The sequence below is a fragment of the Canis lupus genome, chromosome 5 (genome assembly GCF_003254725.2).
Source record: "Canis lupus dingo isolate Sandy chromosome 5, ASM325472v2, whole genome shotgun sequence".
NCBI lineage: Eukaryota > Metazoa > Chordata > Mammalia > Carnivora > Canidae > Canis > Canis lupus.
Window position 1 is genome coordinate 13453372 of NC_064247.1, and position 26062 is coordinate 13479433.

A 26062-nucleotide genomic window follows, 5' to 3' on the forward strand; every position below is an offset into this window, starting at 1 on the left:
AGTCCTGGCTGTGGTGCCTCATGAACACCCAAGACAACCCTGTGAGGCTGGCAATAGCACCCTCACTTTTATGTGACCTCAGAGAGGTCACACCCACTGTAAGAGGCAGAGCCTTCTGGAGTCCACATCTAGAGCTTTCCATCACATGCCTACGGGCAGCTCTAAACTCCCGCCTCTCTCTGGCTTCCTGGGCGTCTTTAATCCAGCGCACTGTCAGCCCGAGAGTGGAGGCGCGGACCAGGGAGCCCCAGAGGAATATGGGCTGTGCCCACCTCTGTCCCTCCGTGTCCTCATTTCTAGGCTCCTGTGGGTGTAGACTCACAGACGAGACCAGCTTTGACCAAATGTCCCTGCCCTGGGGAAGGCAACCACTGCTCTTCTACTTCCCTGCTCCCGGCCTCATTTCTCTCCTTCTCCCCGTCTGCCGCCTCTCCCTTTGTCTGCCTGTCTCTGATTCTTTGTCTCTCGCACGCGCATGCACACACATGCACACACATGCACTCACTCGCACACCGCAACTCCTTCTCCAAGCCACTTCCTTCAGCTGCTCAGCTCACTCTGCCAAAAGGACAGGATCCTGACAGATCAAGGCTCTGGAAAACCCGCTGCAGGGGATCAAGGGGATCAAAAGGATGCCGGGGCTGCGGCTTTGGTCCCCAGGGCCAGAGCCATGGAGTCTGTGCACACACAGGGACTCGTGGCTGCCTGGACCCTGCTCGGCATCGCGTTCCTCATTAAGCCCTCGGCGCCGCTACCTACCCCGTGTGGGCTGCGCTGCACACCTGGCCGCCGGAGGGGAGGGGCGCCGTCCAGCAGCTGCTCCGGGGCAGCCCAGCTGCAGCCCAGCGGTGAGGCTGGGGAGGGCTGCAGAGAGGAGAGCAGGGACTGGCATAATTTCACGTCTGGCCTTTGCTAGCCGACAGGCGAAATGACTAGATCCCCCAGCTATCTTAATTAGTTGCATTTTACAATCCCCTGGTCTGGCAGGAAATGTCCCATTAAATCTTAATGGTCTGCCTTCCAAGAAACTCCAGGCCCTCTGTCCCCTTGGAGGACGCCTAGCCCTGGAAGTGCAGAGTGGGATGCTGGGGGGGAGGGGGGGAGGAGAAGATGCACACCCAGGACACGGGGTCAGGAACGAGCTCCCATCCAGCTTTCACTGGGAGACTGTCTTCAGAACCTGAAGGAAGAAGGTCCTTCTAAACCAGGAGATCTCCAACATCCCATTCAGCGCTTTCCACAGGACCTCACCCCCTCCTGCTCTCCTCTGAGGCCACAGCCCACTCACCACCACCCCCACCTCCATCCCAGGCTTTTGCTTAAGGTCTCCAGGCTCCAATTCCACAAGATCCAGAATCCGGGACAGAACTGTACCCTGCCCCACTGCTCCATGTGTGCGGCTGAGGCTGGGGTAGGAATGTCTCTTCGAAAGAGATACCACGTGACCTTCAGGATGATTCATACATTAACTACCTGGATAAACAGTTTCTCCTATATCCTCATTATCACCTCTCTTGCTGAAGCTACAGTGCAATATTTCTCTTTTATATCCAGAGTGGAAGATGCTGCTGGTGACTCCTGGGGAGAGGGGGGAAATAACAAGGAAGGAGAGGGAGCAGAGTCTGCCCAGCTCCCATCCTAACCTGGGCATGCCCAGAGGGAGCTAAGGTAAGATCTCAGGCAGGAAGCTGAAGGTCACCTGGAACCAAACAACCACCAACCTTGTCCCTGGCCCAGCACAGGCTGGTGGTCACAGAGAGGCTTAGGGAACACGGGCTCACGAGGACCCATCCAGCTCCAAGAGCTCCTTGCATGACCTTGGCCTTGTCACCACTTGGGCCTGCCTTCCAGAAGCACTGCCTCTTGCCCCTGGCCAACGTGGCTATCCATGATCATCAGAGCTATAAGCAAAGTTCCTCTTCACTGACCTTGAATTAAACCCTACACGTTCTTGGCTGGACCCTTTCCTTCCTCTTCTCTCTCATCTTACATTACCTTTGGCCTCCACCCGCTCAGGTCATGAGAAAGCCAACCAAAGGTGTGTGATCCCTCCCTGCTTCCTCCACCACGTCTGGCCAGTCAAAACTCTCACCAAGAGCACCTGCCTCTCCATACTCCCATCCGTCCCCTGGGAAGGGGGGCAGTCAGGGAGGCCCCAGTCCTCCTGAAGTCCAGCTTTGGCCAGCAGACAAGATAAATCTCTTACCAAATTCCATTATTGCAACCCATTTGAAAGTTATATTGTGGATTCTTAAGATGTCAACAATGAGGAATCCTATTGTCCCACTAATTAATTCAGCAATCTCCCTGAAATAATAGGAGTTGTAATTGTAATTCCAAACTCACCCCTCGACCACTGGAATCAACTAATTAAACAACAATTAGCCAGCACCAGGCTTTCATGGGGAAGATGGACTATTCCTTTTTATAGCTACAATTAGGCAACACATTCAATAATCAGAATGAAATACAAATTTGCTGAGGAGCCCAGGAAATTATGGCCATTCATACTCTGTTTTCCTATGGTCGCCTCCTCAAAAATACAAGGGGCTGCGTCTTCCAGCAGCAGCAAAATGCCATGTGGACCACGTTTGAGCCACTCTGCTCAGGTTCCCCTTCAAGAGCTTTCTGCTATTCAGTTCATAAGCACAAGGTGAGGGCGGAGGGTGCTGGATGCCTACCTGGAGTCACATCCCCGGTGGTGCCAAGTAGGAGGTCAGAAAGGCTGGTGGTGTCTGGGGGGAAAATGGCAGAGAACTGGCCAAGAGCAGGAGGTGAATATACAATTCTGCCTGGGGCGGTGTGTGAGGCACATGCCCCAAATACATTCACACTCTCACAAGCACACCCCATTCAGAAAACCCTCTATTTCCTGCAAAAATGTTCCAGTGGGATATTCCAAAGAAAGCCTGGAAGATGGTGGGAAGATGCAGGCTTCAGAGGGAAGTGATGCGGATGAGTTCCATGAGGAGCCACTGAATAAGGTGTGAAAATTGCATCAGGTCAAAGGCAGTGTCTGGGCAGTGACAGAGGAGAAGACGCTGGAGACAGTACATGGAAAGTACCCTCGGCCTGCCATGGGCTGAGCAGAAAACTCAGACGCCTCAGATCTCACAAAAAGTACTCATGTCCTCAAAAGGAGCGAGCAAAGGATCCCAGCATTAATGTGCATAACTGAATCATCTCGGCTGGTCTACATGAGGGGTGGTGGCTATCACGGGGTCCTCCGAGGCTGAGAAAGCTGCTGAGAATGGTGCTCATTCACCCCTTCCTAGAACTCACAGAAGGCAAGGTGGGGGTAATTCCCCAAAAGCACAGGAGAGCTTGAGGAGAAATTCAAGTTAAGGGATGTCTTTGTAGAAGATGTTGGAAACACCTTGATATTAGGGACCCCTTTCCTGGCACTCGGTTTGGACCTAGGCGCACAGTAGGTGCTCAACAGACATGGGTTAAACAGAGGTACCTGGTTCTGGACCACCCTTCTACTCAGCAGGCACTATGGGTGACACAGAAGAAGAGCCATCCTCCCCGCAGACCAGTGGAGAGCTTCAAGGGACAGGAAGTGATGCTCTCACGATCTGCTCGTTCATTCGTTCAAGGACATTTATGGGGCATCTCCGCCATACCAACTGTATGCCAGGTGCCAGGGGTTCAATATGTGCAAGACAGGCCCAGTCCCTGCCCAGACAGAACTTACGGCCCATCCTAGGGAAGCGGGACAAGCGAATAGCCAGGAGGAGTGAGAAATGCAGTGACAGGGAGGTAGAGGGTAGTAGAGCCTTTACAAAGGAAGAGAAGTGGAAAATGCACAGGAGTGAGCCAGGATGACTCCGTTTCCTCCCTCATTCTTAGAGTAATAAGAATACCTGCCTCGGGGTGCCTGGGGGGCTCAGTGGTTGAGCATCTGCCTTTGGCTCAGGTCGTGATCCTGGGATTGAGTCCTGCATCAGGCTCCCTGCATGGACCCTGCTTCTCCCTTTGCCTATGTGTCTACCTCAGTTTGTGTCTCTCTCACAAATAAATAAAAGCTTAAAAAAAAAAAAAAAAAAGAATACCTGCCTCTTAGGGCTATACTAAGAATTAAATGAGGAGGGGGGAATTAAATGAGGGAACCTGTGTAAGGCATTCTTTCGGGCTCTGTCAGTGTTTGCTCATGATCATCACCGCCCCCCGCCCCACCATCCCCTCCCTGGGAGAAGACCTTAAACCATAGCGGTCCATCCTGCCCAGCGGCTCCAGCTTAGATACCTGCTTAGTGGGCTGCCCCCATCCATTCAGGCACAACCACGCAATGTGGCCCCTGCTCTATTCACCAGCACTTACGGAGCCCCTGCCGCATGCCTGGTGCATGTGAGGGCATGTTTAAACTAGGGAAGACATTCATGACTTGTTCTCAGGAAGCTCACAGTAAGGCTGGAGAGAAGATACGTAACAGAGAACTAAATCTCGCATCGGATAGTCTGTCCTAGAGGCCCTGGGGTTGGTCCCAGAGGTGAGAGGATGTGTCACAAGAGATGTTCTCAGGGCTGTGACACCTCCAACCCCTGAGCCAGTGGAGGGGAGTCAGCAGGAGTCCCAAGGCCTTACCATCAGCTGCGCTTCAGCCACCTTCCAACCAGGCCTCTAGGAACTGAAGAGCCAGAGCTCGAGCACAGGCGGAGCTGTCAGTCCAGGCCACCCACACACACAGAAGGGGCTGGGAGCAGGGCCTGAACCCCAAATCCTGGACCCCAGTGGCTCCCTGACTCCTGATTCACACTCACGCACACATACTGTCTGTGGCAGCCAAGCCCACGGCCCGCTGAGTCCAGGTCCAGCCCGAGCTGCTCCCCTGCCCACTCCTGGCCTGCCCTCTTACACACCTGCACTCAACCGTTCTGATTCCCAAGTGTTCCAGTGCCAACGATCCATCCTCACGTCTACCTCCTCCTCCCACCCAGAGAGATGAGAATTGAGCTGCCATCAAAAAACCCACAAGCTTGAGCTCAAGATTGCTGAGTGGAAGCCCAGGGTCCTCGGAGGCTGTGGGGTAGCCTGGGTGAGCAGTGGGGCTCTGACTAGTTCATTGCCTCCCTGTTTTCTTTTTTTAAGATTTTATTTATTTATTTATTAATGAGAGACATACAGAGAGAGAGAGAGAGAGAGAGAGAGAGAGAGAGAGACAGCAGAGGGAGAAGCAGGCTCCACGCAGGGAGCCCAACGTGGGACTCGATCCCAGGTATCCAGGATCAGGCCCTGGGCCAAAGGCAGGCGCTAAACCACTGAGCCACCCAGGGATCCCGACCTCCCTGTTTTCGGCTCAACTTCTCCACAGCAGCAGATTGCCAAGGCCCTTTTTATCATGCCCCAGCTCTTGGAAACCATAAAGAGTCTGATTGAGCATCCTCAGAAACACGTTCAAGGGGAAATTCTCACACACACGAGTACTGATTTATCCCCTGATGACAATGGCAGGATTAGCTTTATTGATCGAGCATCACCATCAACAACAAACATTTATGGGGCTCTCACTCTGAGCAAGCTGCCTGTCCTGCAGCCCAAGCCGTACCCGGAGGACCCCATACCATGTGAGCAAAACCAGCTGGGCTCAGGGCCTTGGGGTGACTACAATCTGCAAGAGGTCACACTGCCTCAAACACACTTCAACTACCTCAAACATGAGGTGAGATGCCATGATTTCATCACACCAGAACCTAGACCTTTATTCAATCCAGAATATAGCATGGAGTGAAGGAATGAATGAATGAGTAAACAGCGCAGAATCACATCCAATGGCTTTGGGCCTAAGTATCTAATTTATGGATTACTGAGGCCTCTTGTTTTCCTGTCTTCTTGCAGAATGTCTAATGGGCTTCCTTGGGTCATTTCATAGCTAATTTCTATCTCTCAATCAGAAGCAGAGGGAGGGAGCAGAGGAAACGTAAAGGGGGAAAGTCACAAATCAATCAGTGTTGTTCCTTTTGGCAGTTTGGAGAAAGGTTTTGCGGGAAGATGAAAATTAATGGCTAAAGCAGAGCTTGGGAATTATCTGTGGATTTTACTTATGCATGACTTCTGGCATCCCTGGCCATCTTGCTTCCACTCTGCCTGGAAAACTTCCCAAGGAAGGCAATGCTGTAGGAGGGGATGAGGGAGGGCAGGGAGCCTGCAGCCTCCTTCAGCAGGCCAGGCAAGTCCTTCCAGAGACAGCCTGGGAGGAGGACCAGCTCTCCCGCCCCAACTGCTGTCACAACACGCTCTTACCTACTGAGTTACAAGGGACTGGATGGAGAGAAGAGCCTGACATTCTCCCCGATGCACTACGCCTTCCCTTGCTTGATTCAGATCTGAATTTTTCCAGGCAAAGGTGACCAGGCATGTTGTAGAGGGGATCCCTTCCTCTGACCTCCTGCTAGTTCAAAGGAGCATGAGCAAGGAGGGCTGTGTGGCAGACAAAGGGAGGAGGCAGTGATGGCCTCCATCCTTATAAACCACATTCTCCAACACCAAGCAGACCCTGCTACCCAGAAAAGGATAAAACACCAGGCCGTCCCACAGACCCTGGGGCTTCCCATGGGGAGACCATGCCCTGGACAGGGTCCAGGCACAGGTGTAGGGCGCTGGAGAGGCACACATCAACAATGGGGCTGGCAAGGGAGGAATGGGAAAAGAGGGGAGGGATGTTAGGTGAGGCCAGGTGGCTGACGAGTGGCAAAGACCAGGGAGCATGGGTCCTGGCTATGGTAGAAGGTGGTCAGATCACAGCGCAGACCGAAGAAGAGCACTGGACTTGAGCCCACAGATCTGGGTTCAAGTCACAGTGCTGCCCCTTCATAGTGTGACATGTGTGAGGGCCCTGCCTTCCTAAAAATCAAAGTCCTTTAGCAGGATGAAAAGATAGGAAAAAATGGCCAAGGGGGGCTACAGAAAGCAGGAGATCCTACACAGGCAATAGGAGATGGCAGTGCCCCAGGTGCAAAAGGCAGCAGCCCAGAGCGTGTTAGCACCACACCATGGATTGTCCTCACCAGCCCTCTGGACGCTGCATACATCTTCCGAACCTGAGAAAACTCCTGGTAAATGTGCTCCATCAAAACAATGGAGCAAATCAAAAAAAGAGAGGATGCAAGGTCCTAGAAAGGAGGAATGTATATTACAAAAAGGAGAAGGGAATTCCTGGGACCAGAGCAGAGGGAAGTCCTACGGTGACAGCCGCACCACAGGCCTAGGAGCAAAGCCAACCAGACATTACAGCGGTGTCCAGAAGCAAAGTCTCCGAGACACGTGTCAGAACTGACCGATTGTCTGATGAGACTGACCTTCAGGAAGATTATTCTCAGAGGCTATTGGTAAGTACAAAGAAAATTAAAGCAAAAAAAAATTAAGCAGAACAAGGTGGTTATTAACTTCAGGAAAAGAAAAAAATAAAAAGAAACATAACCATAATATAATAGTCAGCTGTGAATAATAGTCAAACAGGCACAATGTAAATCCTGACTATTGATTTAACTAGAATTTAAATACTCTATATAGAGGGTGAGAATCAGAGGGGATGGCAGTGTAAGAGAACTAAATCCTCATTAGCATAAATAGAAAGTCAATTGATAATATAATTAATGCATTAAGCTAAACTATACATACATATTATTTAGAACTCTAGAGATATGTAAATGTCAGAAGAAACAGATAAAATGTGGAAAGCCATTGCTTCCAAGAGGGGAGCCTGAGGGGTTAGGGAAGGGTAGGGCAGAGAAATACCATTTATTGTTAGAGCCTTTTGATTTATAAACCATGAGCAATTGTTACAACTAGTTATTTTTCTTATTGGTAAAATACACAAAATAAAATGTACCATCTTAATCATTTTCAAGGGTGCAGTTAAGTGTTAAGTAAATTCATGTTGTGTACAATAGGTTTCAAAAGCCTCAAGCGCCGACCTTCTCTGGTTGGCAGGGGAAGGAGGCTTCCCAGTGAGGCAGGCAGCGGGCTCTTCTTCCCCTGACCCCTGTCCCCTAAGATTCACCTTGTCCCACTCATTATCGCTGACACCAAGAAGGTAGGGTGGGTAAGAAACAGCCACCACCCGTTCCAAGGAGTGCTTTGCTACAGACACAGGTCCTTCGCCTTAATCCCAAAAGCACCTCTGATGAGACTGGAATGATTAATTAAGACTTTTCTAACGGTCTGGAAATATGAAAGGGAAAGGAACAAGAGGGACACTCATCCACCCAATCTGGCCTTTGTGCATCCACTTAGATCCTCTCCGAGGTTCCCTGTTCACCATTCCTAGCCACGGCCCGCCGCACGGAGACAGCACCATTCCCCGTGCCCAGCTTCCTCCAAGTCTGTAGTCACCAGCGCAGGGCCCAGAGTTTCTCCCCTGCCGCCCTGAGGTCCTCCTGACCACTCCCGTTTCCTAGCTAAGGATCTTCGTCTTGTCTCAGTGACTGACACTGCGTGGCACCACCCGTTAGGGAAGCCCACAGCTCCGGCTCCAAATCAGAATTCAACATAAGAATCCCCAAGGGGGGACACCGACACATGGAAACGGCTGAGGGCGCAGGGCAGGGATGGGGGGGAAGGGAGCCTCTTATTCTGGACAAAGTAGTAAACTTTCCAAAACCTCAGTCTTCTCATCTGTAAAATGGGGATGACCGTATCTGTTTCAATCTCAGGGTGCTTATCAAGATTGCACCAGACGACGGTAAAAGGCAGCAGTGTAAACCACAAAGTCTCTTACAAATGTGAATTATTACTGTTAATGATACTTTTTGAAAATCGGCAGACTACAAAGAGATCTTTGAGTGGCAGGAGACCAGTGCACTGAAGTTTAAAAGCCTCCACCACGGGTAGTCCTGTCCCAGGTTAACCATTGGGTACTGTCTGGTTGGTGTATTATCCAACCTGCAGCAGTGCCAGCTGCCCTGCCTGGAGCTACAGACGCCCCGGGCACAGTCCTTGATGCCTCAGGCAAATGGCTCCAAACACCTGTGCCACTTCCCCTCCATAAAATAAAATTGCTCACTAATGCTCTCCGGCTCCTTTCATACGAATAGCAACAGCCGTTGTTCTTATTGGATTGTAGATGAATCACTTGGAAAATATTTTTGGGCACATTATAGAGGCAATAACATAAAAGTACCTGGGAAATGGTTCTGTTTTGTTTTCCACTTTGCAAACCCAAACTGGAACCTGGGGTTGTGTTACATATTTTTTTTTTTTTTTTTTTTGGTCTCCTCTCTCTCTCTCTCTCTCTTTTTCAACAGAAGTGCTTTGCTCATTTCCTCTCCGTGCTGGGAAAAGGGACACGTTAATCACTCCTGAGTGGGAAGTGAAACCCCTGAGAGGGTCTAGCTCAGTCTTTGGCAGGAAGAATTTCAGCGAGGGGAGAGGTCGGATTTAAATGCCAGCCTTCAGATTTAGGAAGAGCGACAGGAAAGACGGTGGTATACATCTCTGTCTCCACTGAGGACAGAACAGAAAATGGCAGGAGTAAGAAGTCAGGCTCTATCCACAGATTTAACTTGCGATCATCTTAAATAGACCCTATTCTAATGAAGCGTGGATTTATGGGGCATCTGAGGCCTTACTCGGTAGTAGAAAGGAATGTGCAGTCCGGTCTCCTCTCTCAGTCATCTCCTGGCTGGGTGACCCTGGACAGGTGGCTTAACATCTCTGGAACCCAGTCACTTCCTCTGAAAAGATGAGTAAATAATATCTTAGGTAGATCAGAAGATCTTGAAGTCCCCTGGAGTTTGAGAGCTACAATTCCTCATTCAAGGGCCTCTACAAATGAAGAATATTTCTTTCCTCCTTTTCATTTGTCAACTGCAATCGGAGACCCAGGGTAACAGGCAAAGCATAGGCTCTGGAGTCTAAAGGACCGAAGTGCAAGACCAAGCTTGCCATTCACTAAACCCTGGGGGTAGGACTTGACCTGTCTGGGCCTCACGCACAGGGCTATCACCAAGATGACAGCCGCTGGCACCCCACAGCTACAGCTCGGGAGCGCACGTCACCCCTGTTCTGGAGTGAGTCAAACTCATCCCCCAAGCCAGAGCAGCCACGCGGCTCAGCTCCTCGCCTCTGATTTCCTGTCGTCACTTTTTACTTCCTCTAGGAAAAGATGGCTTTGTCCATTCCCTACCAACTAATATGCTATTAGTTAAGTTTTCTCTTGTGGCCTGATATTACCTCTGAATTCTAAGTGGAAACATTGAGATGTAAGGAAGAGCCGGGGGCCCGAGTAATTAATGAGACAAAGCCCCGAGCCAGGCCCTGTATTTCTGCTCGGGTCTCATTAACCAGCCGAGGCTGCCCCGGGGTTGGAGGCCCTCTTCCCCCCTACCTGTCCCTCCCCACTCGGCTGGCTGGTCTCTGTTGTACCTCCTACAATATTGGATCTGTTAAATGCTTTATATTCCGTTTGCCAACGCAGGGATGATTCAGAACAAGATTGGGTTATTACAAATTCAGGAGGCACTACACACACGGCTGTCATGTTTCAGTTACCCTTTCTCTCGGTTTAATAAAATTTGCCACACTCATACAAAGCCATCTTTTATCGTTTTCCCTGCAGTTGTAACAACTTGTCCGGCTCCCTCCTGCTAATTAAAGGAGGAGGGGACGCAGCAGCTCATTGGAAAGCGACTTTCCGGAGAGGCTGTCCACATCTTCGCAGCCACTTAGCTCGGGTTCTCCCGGTCCTTCAACCGCCCGCTCCTCCAGGAGCCGAGCCCTAATGAGGTCAGCGGCTGGTGGTGACGAGGCAGGCTCGGCCACCTCCACCTCGGAGGCCGGCCCCCCCGCCCGCCAGCGGGAGAGCAGCGCCGCGCTCCCGGAGCCCCCCAGGGGCGCATGACGCGGGCTCCGCAGTCTGTCCGTCCTCCCACGCCCGCCCCAGCATCACCGCCTCGGCCGGGGGCAGGTGCCAGCTCCCCGGGGAGGGGTCCCCAGCAGATCAGATCGGGCAGGCCTGGGAGGGAGCCCCCCCGCCCCGCCCCGCCCCGCCCCCGCGCCCTGCCCCCGCACCGAGCCCATCACCGGAAAGGGGGAGGAGGCGGGAGAGAAGGAACTGGGGGGCGGAGAGAAACAAAGAGCTGCCCTTGTGCGAGGTCCTGAGATGGGGCCCGAGCAGCCGGCTTCCGGGAGGCCCACGCTCCGCGGGTCGGCGCCCTCGGGGGGCCTCCGGGGACGCCACCTCCGCGCCGCGCCGCGCCGCACCTGCCCGCGGCCCCCGCGGAGCAAGGAGGCGCGGGCACGACCACTGGGGGGCGCAGGCGGCGCCCCCGGGCTGCGCTGCAGGGAGCCCCGGGCCCGGGGACCAGGCACCCCCAGGGCGGCGCAGGGAGCCGCCCCTCCCCGTGCCCTCCCCACCCCCACCCCCACCCGAGCCACCCGTCTCCTCTCCGGCTCCTAAGGCCCTTCCCAACCGTGCGCCCTGGGACCCCGCTCCGGGCGCGACGCCGGGGAGTCGGAGCCCGCAGGGCGGAGGGCAAGGCCGGGGCGGGGCCCCCCGCGCCCCTCGGCGCCCCGGGCCCTGATTAGCATGCGGCGGCCGCCGCCCCCTCCGCCGCCCCCTCCGCCGCCCGCGCCCCGCCCGCTCCCGGCTCCCGGCTCCGGGCTCCCCGCTCCCGGCTGCCGGCGCCCCGCGCCCCGCTCCCGGCCGCTCGCCGCGCGCGCACACTAATAAGTTTACAAATGGAAGCCGGTGGCGCCGGTTGCAATAAAAGGCAGAAGCTCCGCTCGGGCGCCTCAATGAGAGCATTTTCCGCCGTAACAAGGGGCTGGATTCAGCTGCCTGGTGCCGGCTGAGCGGGGCGAGTTGCCAGAGTAACGCGGGCCTGGCGCGCACGCGGGGGGAGGGGGCCGCGGGGGGCTCCAGGCTCGCAGCCCCGGGCCCTGCAGCGGCCTCCCATCGGGCCCTCCCCGACGCCGCCGTCCCCACCCCAGCTCCCCCCGCAGTGGCCACCCCCTCCCCCGCCGCCAAGCCTCTCCAAGGCTCCCCCCGCAGCTTGAACTGAATTCATGAGACACACCTGGCACACCGACTCCGGGATGGACAGATCATGTGCCAGGCCCTCGGGCATCAGTCAGGAGTCAAACCAGACTGGTGGCTCAAGGTAGGCCCAGGAAGCGTCCCCCGTCCCAGGTGTGGCAGGTGCCAGACCCGGCACAACAGGCAGGCAGATTCATAAATTCTCTGAACTGGAGGTGGGCTTCTCTGAAGCTCCAGGAAAGGTTGGAGAGGAATTCAGAGCCGGATAACCGGCAGTGCCACATCTAATTTCCTTAGATGGAGGACCAAAGGAGAAAGTTCCAAAAGTGCTTAGGTCTGCTAAGCTGAGAGAGGGAGCCAACTGGATGGGGAACAAAACCCACCCAGCCCACCTTTACCCACAGGATAGCTGCTGTTGCTCCCTCCCAGCCGCTGGCCTAGCTTTTGGCCTAAGACTGAACTGCGTTTGGGGTCCTCAAGTTTTTATTTATTTTTAAAATATCTTTATTTATTTATTCATAAAGACACAGAGAGAGGCGCAGACACACACAGGCAGAGGGAGAAGCAAGCTCCATGCAGAGAGCCCAATGTGGGACTTGATCCTGGATCTCCAGGATCACGCCCTGGGCTGCAGGCGGCGCTAAACCGCTGCGCCACTGGGGCTGCCCTCCTCAAGTTTTTAAACATTCACATTTGTCTCCAGAAAGTTACAGTTGCCACCCACCGTGCTTTCTTCCCAAGAACCCAGAAATACAGGGATTGTCTTATCTCCTTTTTCACAAGCTTCTCCTTGGGCACCAGTTCTCCCAGCCCCCCAGAAGGTGTTCTCTAAAGCCCAGAGAAGCCAGGGTGTCAGGGAGCTTGGAATTTGGCTCCAAGACTAGGGGCTTCCCAACAGCTGCCTTGCCGATGGCCATATGCTAGTAACCTAGAAGAAGCTAGGTCCAAGCACAGTGCCTGCTGGCCAAGCAACCCCTAGGCCATACAAGAAAGGAGGCCAATCATGACACTGTCCATATGTCCAGTACAGAAAGAGTCTACTTCCTTCGTAAGAGACAAAGACGGGGTTTGCCTGGAGGGGACAGAGAGGTGGGAGCTGGGCCAGCTGGACCCCCGCCTGCATAAGTGACATCTCAATAATCACATGCATCCCAGAGCCCGTGGTCAGAATGCATCCACTTCCTCCACACAGGGCCAGAATGGGGCCCAGGGCCACGATGATGATCCCCACTGCCACCAAGCAGGTGGGCCACACGTGTCTGGGGACATGCTGCCCAGCCTGGTCTCTCAGACCTGGCTCCTCCCTTCTTCATCCATGACACCCCCCATGTCTAATCACCACTAAGTCCCGCTGATTCTATCTTCTAGAGTTTCTCAAGTTTGTACCCTTGCAGATCTCAGTTTAAGCCTACATTTCTCACAAAATCGGCCATAGCCTCATTTTTTCCACCTCCTATTACCCAGCCACCCTACCACCACCGGAGGATCTCCACCTGTTCCCTTTTGTTTAAATCCTCCTGGTGTCTTTGGCCTGACATACAAGGCCCTTTGTGTCTGATCTCTGCCACTTCTCCGGCTTCTTCTCTCTCCCTCGTTCCTGCCTGCTTCCTGTTACCAAGACACAAATTCTCACTCAGTTCTGGGTATTTGTTGAAGCTCTTCCCTCAGCTTCATAACACCCTACCTCTGTTTCTTCCCTGGGCTGGCTCTTATGCATCCTTCTGGACTCAGCTTGGGCATCACCTCCACCAGGAAGCCTTCCCTATTCCCTTCCAAGACTGAGTTTACCCCCTTAAACATACTCACCTGCTCGCCTCCCAGACTGAGCTGCTTAGGAGCAAGGCCCGACTCCCTGCCGAATTTTCAACAAGGCCTTATTAGTAAGTGATCAAAAGTGATTTCAAGTCAGATATGGGTTTGATTCTCATCTCTTCCATCTGGGAAGGCCACTTCATTGCTCTGAATCAGAGCTTCCTTATTAAAACATAATATTGTCTTAAGATTCTTGGGGCTAAATGAATTAATGTGTTTAAAGGCTGTAGCACAATGCCCACAAGGTAGGATAGTCTGTTCTAGCTATTACTTATATTTCCCAGGCATCTAGCATATCAGGAATGTCCTAACCGCTTATCCATGCTTTCTGAGTAAGTGAATGCATGAAGGGAAGAACATGATGTGGCTCTGAGTCACCACACCTGGCCGTTCTCTCCTAGATAGCCTTTGCTTTGCTGGTAGCCCTTTTCATATGGGTCCCCAAAACTGGTGACTCATTCACACTCCTAACACCGCATGTATGTAGTATAGTAGACAAGAGTCAAGTCCTGATACGTGAATGGGTAAGAAGACAGGAAAGAAATACATACACAGGAGGCTGAGAGTCTCTGGGCCATCCTGGGGCTTAGGGAGGGAAGAAGGAGCTGTAGGGATGGCCGTGTTCTTCTGGAAGACAGAGTGTCCTATGTAAAGGGGCCTCACCCATATCTCCTTGTCTTTGCTGTTTCCTGACCCCTGGGGAATACATGGCTGCCCCCCTGTGTGGTCCAGGAGATGTGGTCCAGGAGACCCTTTCTTTACACAAGACCCATGCACAGCATTTGCCTTTGCTGGGGCAGGGGATGCCCAGAACGAGCTGCCCCCTTCCTGTGTGGCTCTCAGCAGCATAAGGAACTAATGGAAGGGTGCCCTGTCAGCAGCGCCACCTGCTTCCTCTGAGGCAGGAGGAGGGCAGGGGGCCTAGGTGGTGAGCTGGTGGGTGGGCAGGAAGGCCAAAGTAGGAGGGAAAGAAGAGAAGAAGGCTTGAAGCCCCCAGCAGGAGCAGGCTGGATGCAGATCTAGAACACAAAGCGGGAAGCCTCCATCAAAACCATCTGAACTTCAAAGTCTGCCAGGCTGAGGACCTGCAGCAAGCAACCCTCTCCTGACTGCCTCTACCCCGCCCCCCCAGGCCTGCTCCCCTTCCTGCTCCTGCTCCTGCTCCAAAGCCGCTGCAGCTGGGAGCCCTGTGCTCCGCCCACCCTCCCCTGAGACCACACACAGGGGGCTGGACAACTCCCTCCCTCCCTGGCTGTTTTGCATTTTAATTTCTCACCTTCCTAAACAGCCAAGATTTATGGCAGACTTGACAGAAATATTTAATTTTCCAAATGCCTATTATTCAAAGGCTGTGGAAATCTCCAGCCTTAACATTTCTGCATTAATATCTATCTAGCGCTGAGACCAAATAAAGATCTTCCCAGAGGCGGGGAAGAGGGGAAGGAAGAGGAGGAGGAAATCCTGGGCAGAAAGGAATGGCCCCTAGAAACCCGTCCCCCGCCCGCCCCTCCCATGAAGCTCCTACCATCTCCGCCACTCTTCCACCAAATCAAACACTGAGGCTCTTTTATCATCGTTATTAACATCTCAGTGCTCATTATTTGCCAGGTATGTGCTAAGCAATTGTAACTGCCATCTTATCATTTAATTTACAACTCTAGGAGGTAGTCACTGTAATTATCCCGTTTCTGAGACAAGGAAACTGAGGCACAGCAATCTAAAATCACCCAACCAGTAAAGGGAAAGGCAGAAATGACAGCCCCAATTTTACTGTCTTACCCACTATCATACTGTCTCTTTGGTATACCTGATAGAAATACTCTCTTGCTTTCTAGCGGTACAACTATGATACATTCAGTTTCATTCCCTATCTCATTAAGTCGATTCATTGATAAATTCAGTGTGTATATATGTGTGAGGTCCCTGCCTTGCTGTGGGAGCTTAACAAATGTGAGGCGAGGTCCCTTGTCTACCACGATCTGAAAAAATCTATCTGGAACACTGGTCGTAATTGATCATTGTACAACCTGTACAAATATCAAATCATTATGTCGTACACCTGAAACTAATATGTGGTGTGTCAATTATATCTCAATAAATTAAACAAATTCAAAACAGGGCATATAGGCAAACAAATGGAGCATCAGTACAAGGTAGTATAACACCACCTACCCAGGGGACACAACCCTACTGAGATAAAAGAAGAAACAACAGGGATGTCTGGGTGGCTCAGATAGTTAAGCATCCCACTGTTGGTTTCAGCTCAGGTCATGATCTCAGGGTCATGAGACTGTGCCCTGTGTCAGGCTCTGGGCTGGACATGGAACCTGCCTGAGAATGTCTCTTTCCCATTGTCCCTCCCTCTGACCCCCCACAACTCCCTCTGTCGCAAGTTCTCTCTTAAAAAAAAAAACCTCAAAATAAGCTAGAGAGACACTTCCAGACTCCATTCCATGCCTGATGCTGATGGAGTTTATTTACTCTAAATGCAAAGCAGAAGAGAGGCAGGCAGGCTGGCAAAAGCAACAAGAAGCAACTGAGTAAGCAGGAGAGAGGTGAAAATCCTCAGATGGATAAACAAGCCAAGAAGCCAGCAATCTGGGGCCACTCGGTATGGGACACAGAATATCCAGGTAGTAGCTCATGACCCAGTAGTAACAATGACCCAGAGTAATGAAAACAATCATCAAATCGTGCTCTGTGTAGACCGTTTAAGAGAGATGCATATTATATACGCATAGTATATATAATGCATATATTAAATATAATGCATATATTATATATGCATTATATAGTATATAATGGATACTTATGTCCATTGGGATGGAAATATTTAAAGTGGCCACAATATATATATTTTTTAATGTTGGTTCTTAAAGAGGTGAGTTACATCCCGTAACTCATTCTGTACTTTGGCACCACAGCCAGTCAGAACTGGAAGCTCCCAGTGGACAGAAAGGTTCTAGCTGGCTGGCCCTCTCTGCTGAGGGCCCAGCACCGGGAAGCACCCAGCAAAAGATGACCGACCTTCACAGGGGTGCTGGTGCCCACATGCCTCATGCGTGCATTGCTGGGAAAAGAGAGGGAGCAGGGGATCCCCTCCACCACCAATCCTGGGGAGCCCAGGACCTAACTTTCCCATCTCCCAGGAGGCCAGGCTTACAGAATTGTCATGAAGGGGCTCTCTGTCATCCCACAGGGGTCACCACTCCCAGACTTCTCTAGAAGGAGTCCCAACCTAAGTTGTCGGCAGGTAAGAGAGGACGTGTCTCTGCCTCTCTTTGCCTGCTGCTAAAACGGCTCTGGTCAACCGCTGCCTGGAAAGGTAACAGAAAGAAAGCCGAACAACAAAGCAAAAAGGTGAGGGTCCATCAGTATCACCGTAGTGAGGCCCTATCGAGGCTCTCAGAGGTCTTTGCAAAACCAACAACTTGCAGGTGATGAGCCCAAGCTAGAAAAAATATAAGACGCAAAAGAGGCACCAACGTACAGAACCCGTACCATGTCTGGAAGGTGACAGCTTCTGCTTGCTTTCTTTCTGTGTCAACAGAAAATGTCCCCTGAAGCCATCTCCCGCCCCTCTACCAACGACATATTTTTACCTGTCATGTGTATAGCACCTACTCACTTATTAATTTTCTATCATTCACGTGGTGTGCAGATACTGCCAAGCCAGCATGACTGAACCAAAAACATCCATGGGGTTTTGAACTTCCTTGGTATGGGTGAAAGGAGCTGACATTCGTAGAGCACTTGCTATCATACAGACACTTCATGGAGGCTCATCTCATTTAACATCCTAACAGCCCTCGAAGGTAGACATTATTTCCCTTTCACACCCAAGAAAACTGCAGCTCAGAGAGGTTAAGCAACTTGTTCAGAGTGGCACAGCGAGGAAGCATCAAAGCAGGGGTTCTGACCCTGACTCTCAAGCATCAGCAGAGCCTTCTCAGCAAAAAGAGCAGAGCAAAGGCTCTCAGGTCACACATCTAGAGAAAAGGGAGACCCCTCTCACTTCACATGAAAATGTTCTTCCTTCTGGCCTAAGCTTGTCTGACATTTCAGGGGCTGACTTTCGTGATAAATGGGCTCAGGGCACACACGAGATGTAATATGTCTTGATTTAGTGAAGCGCTTGATAGGTCGTCTGATGAAATTTTACTTGCAGAATTAATTCAGATTGTCTTGGCTGGGTGCTCCCGTCACCCAGACGGCGGAGAGGCTGGGAAACTGTAAACAAGTGGTCGAGAGAAGAGGCTGGGAGGGCAGGCGGGCGTGCAGCACCAGAGCCAGGCGACTCCAGCAGCAGGGCGGACGTACTGCTGTCTTTCCCCCAGTGCAAGGACAGGAGCCTGGGACAAGAAGCCTGCAGGTGGATGGAAGAGGAGCACGCTGAACACGACAGGCCCTGGCCAGGGAAGACGGTTCTTCCTTGATGAGAAGGTGCCGGCCAATGGCAGAGGGCCAGAGAGGAGCAAAATGACCCTGGGGGGCTCCTGCCATCCAAGATTCTCTGCAGCCATCACCTGGGGCCCAGAAATTCACTGGTGAAGCCACAGGAGGAAACAGGCATCCTCGGATGCTGCCACTGGGCAGCTCCAAGAAGCAGCCGCCTGCATGAGAGTCAGGGTGACTTAAACCTATCAGGCCAACGTGGCTAGAGGTGGGTGCCTCTTGTGGGCAGGAGGCACCCGGATGGGTCAGCTCAAGGTGGGATGTCAGTTCACCCCAGGAAGGGGAGGCTGGAGGCCCAGGAGGGAAGGCTGGCGAGATGCTGGGGGGAGAGAGTGACTAATGAGGAGGAATCCGAGGCCTGGTGCGCCGAGTCGAGCTAAGCTGACACAGGGGCGGGAACGTGACCGCCACTCACAATTAAGGAAGGAGCGCAGAAGAGATGAATTACTGCAGTTATGAGCTTGTGGAGCACGGTTAAAAAAAAAAAAAAGTGTCCTCCCGTCCTCTTGCGTGTGTACACAGCAGGGGAGACGAGGGCAGGCGGTGAGCCCATTCCCAAGACGGACGTCACCCAGGATGTTGGGGAGGTAAGCAGGAGCCTGGGGACAAAAGGAAACCAGGCAGATCCAAAAGAAAGCAGGAAACCTTGACACACACACCCCTGCCTCTCTGAGGAGTTGGCAGGAGGTAAGTGGAATCCATGGGGTTGAAGGGTTAGAGGGGCAGGTGCTGCCTCCGGGTTATCCTGGCAAAGTGACTCGAGCTGACTTGCATTTTAAAAGCTTCACTCTGGGGGCGCCTGGGTGGCTCGGTGGTTGAGCGTCTGCCTTTGGCTCAAGTCGTGATCCCGGGGTCCTGGAATCAAGTCCCACGTCGGGCTCCCTGCATGAAGCCTGCTTCTCCCTCTGCCTGTGTCTCTGCCTCTCTCTGTGTGTCTCTTGTGGGCAAATAAATGAAATCTAAAACTGAATTAAAATAAAAGCTTCACTCTGGGCGGTGGGGAGGGGTGGAGGGGAGAGGCAGGGATGTAGAGGTGGGCAGCAATGGGACTAGGGTGGTGGAAGCTAGTGGAAGGGGCTGGATGTGGGGTACGTTCTGAGGATGGAGCAAACGGGAACTGAATAGGGGTATGAGGTGAAGAAAGGACTCACGAATGAATGAATGCCCCAGCCTGACTGCATTCTGTGCAGGAACCTTCCTCACCCGGGCTAACCCCCACCCCTGCCTGTCCTCTCCTCGGTGTAAACCTTGACCTGTAACCTGCCCCTTCCCTTCCGACTATCTGATCCCTGGCTTTGATCCAAGTTAAACACCCGTCTGCGTCGGCGGGCTGGCTTAGAAACCTAAACCCCCACCCGAAAATGTGTAAGAGCCGGTTTCAAGTAGCCAACAGCCAATTTGTAAATAAACCACTAGAAATACAACCTGTACATAAATAGGCAGTGCCTGTATAAACGCTGTCATTGCCCAAATCGTCAAATCCAAGGCAAAGCAATTTCTGTTGCCCCTGAGACTAACGGCCTCAGCCTGGCCATGATTCTCAGTGGGCAGGGGCATCAGTAACGGTGACGGAGGGAATAAGCCCCAAGGCCTCTAGAGATGACAGAGTGGCTGGGGACAGACATAAAAGGAACTTGCATCCCTTGTGCCACTCACAGCTCTCCTGGGAGGCGAAAGAACAGTAGGTGGAGGGCAAACCTCTCTGCCCCACCTCCTCCCCCCCTTCCCGTCAAGACACTGGATGCTTCCCAATGCTACCTGCCAAATAAACTGCCTAGAGGTGGGTAGGTCGGGAAAGGCCGGTGGACTGGGAGAGAGAAGGATGCCCACTGTGTGCATCTGGCAGGAGCCTCCGCCCCACTGTGAGTTCTGCTGAGGGAAGATGAGATAGTCCGTGAGTGCTGGCGAGGCTCACCGAGCACACAGCAGACCCAGTCGAAAGCTTCCTTAGCAACCTCGGTGCAGATCAGACTTGGAGAAACAAAAGGCGGACCTGTGAGTGCTGTGTCAGCTCCAGAGATGCTTCTCCACTTCTCATCTGGCCCCGCCGCCCCACTGGGGCTTCTGGTTCACCACTTGGTACTGAGAGCTCCCAGAAAAAATGAATAAACAGGAAGCCATGAGCTGGGCCCTCCACTCAAAACCCCAGCCTGCGGAAAACACCGAAACGTCGTGCTTTCCAGGGCTTCAGGTCTCCGTTTGCAGGAGCCAAGCATGAAGTCATGGCAAGGACAGGTAGGTAACACGGAGACACCTGTGCTTTGTGGGCCAAGGGTGCATCAGCGTGTGGTCTGGAGCTGCAGAGAACCTTCCAGCAGGAGCAACCCCCGACCCGGTGGGCTTGGAAGAGTGGCCCACCCTTCCACGATGCTGGCCTTGCAGTGTGGCTGCCGTCTCCCCACCCCACCTCCAGTGCTGCCCTAACCACACCCTCAAGCTGAGCACATCCCTCATCTGGCAAGAGACGAAAAGATGCACAGGAAGTGGGGGGGGGGGGTCTCTCCAACCAAGCCCCTCCCAGGAGCAGGGAAAGGAAGAGGGACCCCGAGCTCCCCCTTGACTCGAGCTCCCCCTTGATTCGATGCCGCACACCAGCTTGGAGAAACTGTGAGAAACAAAAAACTTCGGGGAGGCAGCCGCCCTCGCAGAGGTCACAAGGCTGAGAGATAAGGTCTTCCCAGGCGGAGACCTGACCGCCACCCTGACACAAAAAGAGAGCGCAGAACACACTGGGAGGCGTGCAAAGGCTTTCATGGCAAAGAATAATGAATTGCCCCTGCCAAGCCTCCGGGGCTGTTGCAGAGCACACACTGTCCCTGCCAGTGAGATCCTGAGCTCACACCCATGGAATCCACGGATATTTTTGCTGGCCCCAGCCAGGCCTCACCCGAGTTTTTTAACAGCAGACATTCATCCAGCTGTCTTGCATTCATGGAGCCTTGTGGGTGCCAACAGCATGGGGCAGGTATGGGGGGGAGTGCCAGGGGGGAACCTACAACATTCCCTTTCATGTAAGTGTCCCCACATCCAGCCCTGCTCGTCAGCACCTCCCTCCAAAGTGTATTCTTGGGTTTTTAGCCTGACCTTGACCTTGGGGCCTGGAACCCCCCCCCACCCCAGCTTCCACCCCTCCCCTACTCTTCGAGGTAGGTTCAGAGCACACAATCTACTTCAGTACAGGGTGGGGGGGGTGGGGGGTGGTGAGAAATCTGGGGGCACAGGAGACACACGGGTGGGCGATGAGCAGCTACTCGGCTGGTTCAGCTTCGGCAGCGCCAGTCCTCACTCCCGGCCTATTCTCTGACCCCTTTTAACTCCCCCCGCCCTTCCAAGGCCCAGAGGGTTCACTCACTCACAGCTCCGGGCCCCGAGGAAGCCAAGTGCTGTTTTCTGGTTCCAAATATAACCCCCGAGTTCAAATTTTAACTTCTTTTTCCTACAGCTTCTTGGAAAATTAACCGATTTCTCATTTCTCCAGACCGGGGTCCAGTTCTCTCCTTTTCTAACGCCGTCGATCCTCTGACCCTACTCACTGTTTCCCCGCCTCCCCCCTTCCCGTCCTCACTCTGGCCAGCCCCTGCGGCGTCGCCCCTGAAAACCTCGCCTGGTCCCTGGTCGGGGTGGCCTCCAGATGAACAGTTCCAGCCTCCGGGACTGCCTGGAAGCAGGCCACACAGCCGGGCCCAGCTTCTCCTCCTCCCTCCTGGTCTGCCTGGCACCACCTCGCCTGGTTTGCCCTCCCTCCGTCTCCCCAGAAGGCTCCCCAATCACCCCTTAAGTGCTGATTTTCCAGCTTTGGTCACTGGTCCTCTTCCTCACTGCACACTCGCCCATGGCAATCTGTGTCTAAACCCTCACCACGGCCCGTTAGCTCATGACCCCAAACCAGCATTTTCTGCATCCCTTCCATCTAGACAGTTTTTGGGATACGCCTAATTACAGCTCACTCGAATCTGCCCCTTGCAAGGCACCTGGGTGGCTCAGTTGGTTGGGCATCTGCCTCCGGCTCGGGTCATGATCCTGGAGAGTAGGGATCGAGCCCCAAATCGAGCTCTCTTCTTGGGGGGGGAGGCCTGCTTCCTTTACCGCTGACCTTCCCCCCTCGTGTTCTCTCTTTCTTTCAAATAAAGAAAAATTAAAGCTTAAAAAAAATCTGTCCCCTGCAAATCACTCCTGATCCCTCGCACCTTCCTCCTTACCTCTTCTCACCTGGCGAAATCCCCAGTCCACGCGCACCCAGCTATGCCTCTTCTCCACGTCTGCACCTCAGCACCTGAGTGTTTCCAGACAGACCCACGCAGCCAGCTGACGACTTGCACTTTAGTTTATAACCATAGGCTTCCAACAGGCACTCATCACTGCCCTGTGATCCCTACCCCCACCCCACAGATCCCTGGTAAACTGACCCCAACTCCCTCAGGCTGGCATCTCACTTGTAGCTCATGCCTTTGCCCCAAAGTCCACAGGGGGAACTAGTAAACAGGAACCCCCTAAACTTCCCACCAGCTCACCTACAGCTTGCCTCCGTCTGCTGACACCTTCTCTGTCATCCGTCTGACTTTACTCCCATCAGACCATTTGTTTCCCAACCACTCACTCTCTCAAGGCCTTCATTCTGGAAGCCACCCCCTCTCCCCTATTATCAGTTTGGTCCCCATAGCCCATGTCATTCCCATCACTGTACACACGTGCTCAGCCATCTCTGGTCTTTAAACATAAAATGTGATCCCTGGAGCCTTGGTTCTCCCCCACCAGCCACTGCTCAGGTCCCTGCACCTGCTCACAGGGCCCCTCGAAGCCCTTCCCGTGCTCACTTCCCCGGCCCCCTCCTCCTGTCCACTCCGCAGTGGCTCGGGTCTGGTGCCCTAGACTTCTCATGTCCATGCCCATCTCTCCACCTCGTCCTGGCTCTCCTACCCCAGGGCTCTGTCCTCACCCCTCTTCTGCTCCTCAATATTTCTGTTCTCTCCCCACATTACTGTCTTTCCTCTTAATCACTGGTGTCTCCCCAACCCCCACCTCTAGCCTGGGCAAGAGACCCATATCCAACTACTGACTCTCTATCTCTATACTCACTTGTGTAATCTTAAATGTATCTTAAATCTTCAATGCATCTTAAATGTAACTTGCTCAAAAGAGAACCCCCAGCCCCTTGCATCCAAGACATGCCCTCCTCAAACCCTGCAGCTGTCCAGGGTTACGCAGCAGCCCCGTCCAACTCCCAGGGCCCCCGATCCTTCCAGACCATCGACAGCAGTCCAGCAGACTCTGTGCCGGCTCGCACCTCGACTCCTGGCGTCTGCCCATTTCTGGTATGACCAATCCTCATGTTTAAGCCTCTTCTCTCACCTCCTGAGTGGTCTCTGGCTCCTACTCTTGCCCCATCCACAGTCCCTTCTCCCCACGGCTGCCAGAGTGATGTTCTTAAAATATAAAGCAGATCCCGTCACCCCTCAGCTCAAAATCCTTTAGCAGCTCTCATTGCACTGAGAACCAAATCCATGCAAGTGACAGAAAACCCAACTCAGGGCGCCTGGGGGGCCCAGACGGTGGAGCATCTGCCTTCAGCTCAGGTCATGATCTCACGGGCCTGGGATGGAGCCCCGCATCAGGCTCCCTACTCAGCAGGGAATCTGCTTCTCCCTCTGCCTCCCTCCAACTCGTGCACACTGTCTCTCTAGCTCAAATAAATAAAATCTAAAAAAAAAAAAAAAAAAAAAAGAAAACCAACTCAAACTGGCTTAAATGATAAGAGCTAATGCACTGATAGCGAAATGGCCCGAGCTGTTGCGGAGCTCAGCTCTTCATACCTCCATGTCCGGGGGTGCCTCTTCCAAATAGCACAGTGGTCCCAGGAGCAGCAGCCTGGGCAGCCGGGGGGAGCCCTGAGGGGCTCACTTCCCAGAGGCCTCTCTGGCTCCTGCTCTGTATCCCAGTTCCACCCGCTGCCCCATGCCACCCCTCCTCAGCCTCAGCTCTTTCTGGTCCCAGGCTCCTGGTGTGAGCTGAGCCGCATGTCGGGGGCATGTCCCCTTTCCAAGCTCAGGGCCAGGATGCTGGCTGTGCCTCCCCTTCTCTCCTTCTCTGCGTCCTTTTAAAGGAAAGAGCCCTTTCAACAGGTGTTCCTGCAGCTCCCCATGAAAGGATCATTCTCTCTTTGCTACACTCTGTCTGTCCACAATTGCCATCTAAAGGGACCCCATGGGGGCATGTGTCTTCTGCGAGAACTGGCCAGGAAACAGAGCAGCCTTCGGAGCCCCCGGGTCCCACGGCTGCCTGCGATGATGAAGTAGGAAGGAGGCACTTGACTCCTCTGGCCACGTACCAGACCACGTACTGGACCATGTCCGGTGCCTGGGCCTACCTCGGACTGTGCACCCATCTGAGCAGCACTGTGTGGTGCAGGCTCCCGGGCCCCTCCTGGGCAAGAGCACCCTTTCTTCCCTGCAAATCCTGCCACCTCTGCCAAGTGACTTTGATGAAGCTCAGCCTCTCAGGGCTCCTGTGTCCTGTCTGTAAAACGAAGGGGTTGGAGAGGGACCTCAGGGCCTCTTCTGGCTCTAACACGCGATGCTTCTCTAACACACAATGTTTCTCTAACATACGATGCTTCTCTAACACTTGACACTTCTCTATACACGATCCTTTTCTAACACTTCACTGGCCTAGAATGTTACTTTGGAGTTGTGCTTCCATACAAAACATCCGGCCCCAGAGAAGTTTGCTGACAACATAAGGGGTCTAGGGGCTGGAGTTAAGTGGCCCAGGTATGTGTCTCTGCTCTAGGGTGTTTGCTCCAGAGACCCTCCTCTCCCCACCTGTGGATCCTCCATGCTGCCACCAGAGTGCTCTTCCCAAAACACCAACAGGTTCGTGTCATTTCCCTCAGACCCCAGTGCCTAGAAGAAAATATCTAAACCTCCAGAGAGGCAATCAGGAACCTAGCCGCCTCTAGCTGCTTCTCTCTGCCTCCCGCGAGCCTGATGTCCAGCCCAGTGAGGGCCCTTCTCTGACCACCTCTCCTATTTCCACGCCGCTGTGCCTCGGCTCAGATGTTCCCTCTGCTTGGAATCCCTCCCTGGCTTTCGTGTCCTGTGGCCCCACCCTGTGCAATTCTACCTAAGAATCAAGGTTCTGCTTCAATATCCTCCGAGCACCCTCGCCGACCCCAGAACTGAAGGCCCATGACCCAGGCATCCATGCCCTGGTTCTCTACACCCCTACCATAGCCAGCACCTGTAACATGGCCCCATGCCCATCTTGACTCCTCAGGGCGCTCCTGGGTGCTGGCAGGGCAGGGGGGAGGGCAGGCCTCGGGGTCTGGCAGGCTCGTGTTACCAGCAGGCTGCCTTGCCTACCGGCACCAGGTAATGGGTGAGGGCTCAGGGGAAGACTCTCAGCTGGATGCCCACACGCCTCCCCGGCGTCTCCCCCCGCGCACAGCAGCCCCCCGTGTGTGCTCCCACAGGAACGCTCAGGAGTCCCCCTGACATCAGGCCAAGCAGCCTGCTCACCCTGGCAGGCGCCCAGCAGCAGCGTGCTGCACACTCCCCTTGCACCCAGCACATTTATCCCGCTAATGAGAAGTTTCTTAAAGCTCTAACAAGGCTCTTTCCATCGAGCAGGTTCAGTAACAGATTCTTATAAAAAATAAATTCGGCGCATTAGTGGACCCACAGGGAGGAGCCTGGAATTTACCAAATACTGGCAGTTGCTGTCTTTTAATTAAAAAATAATGATGAGCTCATGTAATTTCTGGTCTCTTCCTAAGACAGATTTTCTGATTTTCCAAGTAGAAAACCTGCATGTTTTTGTTAG

The 26062-nt window shown here is 53.3% G+C and overlaps 1 protein-coding gene across 5 annotated transcripts in view; it reads right to left on the bottom strand.

The window, feature by feature from the left end:
- Positions 1-26062, bottom strand: part of GRIK4 (glutamate ionotropic receptor kainate type subunit 4) — a 425071-nt gene that overhangs the window by 366963 nt on the left and 32046 nt on the right. For 3 of the 5 annotated variants that reach the window (XM_035716734.2, XM_025465200.3, XM_035716732.2), the window contains exon 2: positions 9570-9674. The exons of 1 other annotated variant lie outside the window; for it this stretch is intronic. The gene's annotated coding sequence lies outside the window, so the exon portion shown is untranslated. Of the gene's footprint in view, positions 1-9569; positions 9675-11677; positions 11786-26062 lie in introns of those variants that run through there. One more of the 5 variants, XM_025465199.3, reaches the window with a different exon arrangement.